Source organism: Crocodylus porosus, unplaced genomic scaffold, assembly GCF_001723895.1.
Source record: "Crocodylus porosus isolate Cpor-Errol unplaced genomic scaffold, CroPor_comp1, whole genome shotgun sequence".
Taxonomy (NCBI): Eukaryota; Metazoa; Chordata; order Crocodylia; family Crocodylidae; genus Crocodylus; species Crocodylus porosus.
In genome coordinates, this window is record NW_017728949.1 from 7,028,206 (window position 1) to 7,032,432 (window position 4,227).

Genomic DNA, 4,227 nt, shown 5'->3' on the forward strand with positions numbered 1-4,227 from the left:
CCCCCCCCACCCCATCCCTGCTCCTCCTCGTCTGAAAACCCTGCCAAGTTATTTCAGATAACCAGAGTTTTTATGTAACCAACATTCCCCTTACCCCAGGGATGCTGTATAACAGAGATTTTACTGTACTGGATGGTTTAACTCTAGAAAATACTGGAGTGTGTTGTACCTGAATTATTTCTTTATATATATGGAAACTAATGTTTTAACAGATTGTTCAGTTGTTTGTTTTTCCTCTGCCATCCCTGTTGCTGTTTTTTACCACCATCCTTGGAAAATTCTGCAAATTTTGACTTGCCGTGATTCTGAAATGACTTGCTTAAACAGTTTGTTGGTTTTACTTTTTTTTTTTTAATTGGCAACTTTTCTCTAACATTATATTTATATATTAGGAAAACAAACTGTAGACAATTCAGAGACTTCATCAGCAATCAGACGGGACAAGTATAATAACCATTAAGAGCAACTGGAGGACCATTTTATTTGTTTGCTCATGTTTCCAGAAACCCAAATTTGGCAAAGCGGTATATCTTTTAGCAAGGCATTAATAGAGCCTCTGTTGTCAAGATTATTTTGAAGAGGCAAGAAAGTATGCAAATGAAGCATAATACTGTATTTTCCCAAATCCAAGATGACTTTGAATTTAAGATGCACCCCCCAGAATTAGATTCTGTACATGGAAAATGATACTTTTGTTATAAATTTCCACATATAGAATCTAATTACTGGAGAGTTATCTTAAATTTGTTGTTCCTCCCCCTCTCCCCTTCCCCCCACTACAGCCAGGAAAGCAGCAGCAAGGGCTCAGTCTATAGAGAAAGCAGCAGTGGGAAGGCAGATGGCTTGACCCCTTCCCCTTTACTCTCCCCAAACACCTGCAACCCTGGCCCCTTTTCACCAATATCTCCACCCACCCAACTGACTGTTTGCCCTTCTGGCATGGCTCACCCCATATGAAGTACTATATGCAATGGCTCTGGCCCCAGAGGCCTGGTCAGACAGTTGCAGCAGCTGTAGCAGCTGCAGCAATGGCACTGGGCCCAGAGTGGTGGTCAGGGTTGGACTGGGGCCAGAGCTGCCACCTGCCCAGAGTTGGTAATCCAATCCAAGACAAGACTTTTCCTCCCCTCCTACCCTGTCGTGTTGAATGAAAAAAAAAACTTGTCTTGGATTTAACTAAATACAGTATTTGAAACCAAATTCTGTCCCTGATAAATATTGTTTGGCATGAGTAATACCATTGAATAAATGAATGTAGAATATGGCCTGTGGGCCTTGTTTGCATTTCTCCATATATGTAAAGTACTGTGTTTTTCATATTTCTTTATTTTTTGAATTTTTTGTCTTTTATAAGGTAAAATTACTAAATCGTTTACTATTTTTATAAAGTACTTCCATGCTCACAAAAATACATGACATCTTTTAATAAAAAACTGTGTTTTCATCTTCTCTTCTATTTGACAGCCTTCCTCCATTCCTATAAGCATACAGGTTTTGTTTACGTATGGAGTTGTACACAAGCCATTGTTCTATCTGCTACTTAGCTCAAGCCAGATCTCCTCCTTTGCCAGACCTGAGGAAGGGTACCTTGTGCCCAAAAGCTTCTCTGAGATTTCTCCCAACTTGATCCAGTAAAAGATAATATCGCTCCAAAAAATCCTTGCCTTTCATATGTGTCCTGGATCATCATGGCTGCAACATCACTCCAACACTACCACAACTTTTAATAAAGCATAGTTGAATTCTGTGCTGGGATTATAGTCTCATGAAATTGAGGGCATTGTAACACAGAATTATGGGCTCATCTGTATGGGAAAGGAAGTGCACAGTAAGATAGGGTGTGAATTTATAGTGCACTGCTTTTGTGAGAGGTGGTTTTACTTTCAGAGTAGAGTGAACTGCTTCCTTCTTAATATATACAAAGTGTGTTAGGGCAGAATAAGTGATATGCAGTAAATTCAAACCTAAGTTCGCTGCATGCCAACCTTTAGCTGCCTAGTCAACACTATTTACTCTTGCAAAATAATGTTATATTGTTCTAATATTTTCAGTATATAGTATGAGTATGCCACACTGGATGGGGTAACCAATAGAGGTTTATGCGTACCTACATAAACCGTATTATCAGTTTAATTCTTTCATTATCTCCTTCACATAAAATCGCTATTCTTCAATTACTTCAATGTCTATATTTTTAGTGAATTCGGGGAAAGTTCTGAAATAGAAAGAAAAATTATACGGGCTGTTTTGAATGAGGTAACTGGTCTCATAAAGTATAAGTTAAACACATCTGCTGAAGTCATGTTTGGCTGTTGGCTTAGTTAAACAGCAGAATGGCTTTTAGTTGATCAGCTTTGTGATCATTGGAAAGGACTGCTTTAGTTAGTTGGATGCATTATTAAAAAGGAAGTTTGATGATGGAATAACTTGTTTAAAAATTACATTAAAAGAGGATTTTAATGTAGTTTAAGGTTTAATAGATTTATAACCTACTGACTTAGAAGTGTATTGCATGAATTGTTCACTACCTTTTCTTCAGTTATCTGAAATCCATGAGGCAGTTAGTCCCAACAGCTGTTAAAAAGCAGTGCCATACTAACATTTGTCCTAGGTTCTCTCAGGACCAGATGTCAAATCACCTGAGTGTTATTTTATAGAAATGCATTCTGTACAAAGAAAGGAAGCAAAAAGAGAGGCACCAAATCTGGAGCTATTAAGTACAGGCACAGTCAAGTGCACTTTCCTTTAATTTTCTTGATAAGCAAGATTCCATAAAGTAGGGGTGTGTGAAATGGGCCATATTGGATTCGGATTCAGCCCAAATCAGGGACAGTGATTCAATTTGTTGATTTGGCTCAGTGTCCTGATTTGATTGGGCGATATCTAAATCTGAAGATTTTGATGTTGATTTGGAGAATGAGCCATTCGGCCATAGACACAGCTTTAAATGTTTTTTCTACAGAACTCAAGGTACTAGGCACGGCTCATGAACGCTGCAATGGTGGGGCGAATGGAACGTCCCACAGGAGCGCGGTGGGGCACCCCGCGTGCTTGGTAGCGAACCCAGAAGTGGACTAGAAGTACTTCTGGCCCACTTCTGGTCTGCCTCCAAGCATGTAGCGGGGCCACTGCATGTCCCCTCTGGCTCAGTGATGGGCCACAGGGTAAATTCATTTTGCTTGATGAATGTATTTACCTATGGGACGCTCCATCTGTCCCAGCATCTCAGCATTCATGAGCTGCCTGGTACCTTGAGGTATGTAGAAAAACATTTAAAGCTGTATTTAATGTCTGAATTGTCAAATCTTCTGAATCGATTTGGAGGGTTCCGATTCAATTCAGAGAGATTAAAGGGTCTCCTGATTCAATTTGGATTCAGCCACTGAATTGGGCTGAATCTCCACTGAATCAAATTGGCGACCAAATCTTTGCACAGCCCTACCATAAAAATTCAGCTGCCAAAACCCATCATATATCAGGAGGCATGCTTGTTCATTTTTGCATTTTGATCAAGAGTTGGCAGTGTTTTTGGGCCAAAAAACACCTGCAACCTTGACTTGTGAGATGTTGGCATGTCAGGGTGGACAGCAGGGGAGCCATGAGGGGCCTGATCCTTGTTGTGGCATCACAGTCCCAGCCCCCTTCTCCACCATCTGCCCCAAAGTGTGCATGCCATGCAAAATGCCTTCATGTGCCATGCTCTAGTGCCTGTGTTGGGGGTTGTCTACCCCTTATTTTGATAAATATTTTTGAAGATATATATACGATTATTTGAGACTTGTAACAGACAGAAATAGAATGAAGTTAGGCATCAGCACCTAGGTTTCAGCACTCAGGATTTTAAAACTTAGAGCATTATTCTGTGTACTAATAAATCAAATCTCTTAGTTGTGTTCCTTGTAGTGCAGAATTAAAACAACTGTCAAGAAACAATTTGTTTTCATTGAAAATGTGCATTGTTGTTCTAGCTGAGCGGTTGGTCATTTAACTTCATTTAGAAATACCTCGCTAGCTTCTTTATTGAATGCACTTTGTGTGGTTATACCATTAACAAATGTGAAAGGTTTGACTCCTTACTAATTTTGACTTTTTACATCTGACAGATATTTTTTATACTCTGTGAACAAAAATAACTTTTCTGCCTTTGTCAGTAAGAATAAGTTCCAGCAATGTTTAACTCCAGAAGCAAAAGGACACACACACACACACACACACACACACACACAC

The 4,227-nt window shown here is 39.6% G+C and overlaps 1 protein-coding gene across 3 annotated transcripts in view; it reads left to right on the top strand.

Moving 5' to 3' along the window:
* CREB1 (cAMP responsive element binding protein 1) overlaps positions 1–4,227 on the top strand; it is a 47,062-nt gene that overhangs the window by 16,041 nt on the left and 26,794 nt on the right. The window lies entirely within an intron of this gene.